The following is a 400-nucleotide window of genomic DNA, read 5'->3' on the forward strand; positions in this document are numbered from 1 at the left end:
GGGGAGAGGAAAACAGGCAGTAATAGCAGCCTCGTAGCCTACCAATAGCCTCCTCGCACCAGTAGCCACGTAGCCATAGGAAAACCAGTAGCCATGTAGCCTTAGGAGCACCAATAGCCTCGCAATCCTAGAACCACCAGTAGCCACGTAGCCATAGGGACCTCAGTATCCACGTATCCCTTAGGAGTAGCCTCATAGCCCCCGTAGCCTCAGTAGCCAAGCCTCTCGCCCGCCCGCCCAGAGACCAAGCAGCAGAAGGCACGGGGGCGGGAGCGGCTCTCCGTCACGCCGCCCCTAAGGCAACCAAGAGACGGAATGAGACCCCGAGGAAATTGAGATAGTGGATTTTATTGATACTTAACTCCACCTTCCCATTCACCCGCCTGATGGACCGGATGTT

Source organism: Penaeus monodon, chromosome 30, assembly GCF_015228065.2.
Source record: "Penaeus monodon isolate SGIC_2016 chromosome 30, NSTDA_Pmon_1, whole genome shotgun sequence".
In the NCBI taxonomy this organism is placed as follows: domain Eukaryota; kingdom Metazoa; phylum Arthropoda; class Malacostraca; order Decapoda; family Penaeidae; genus Penaeus; species Penaeus monodon.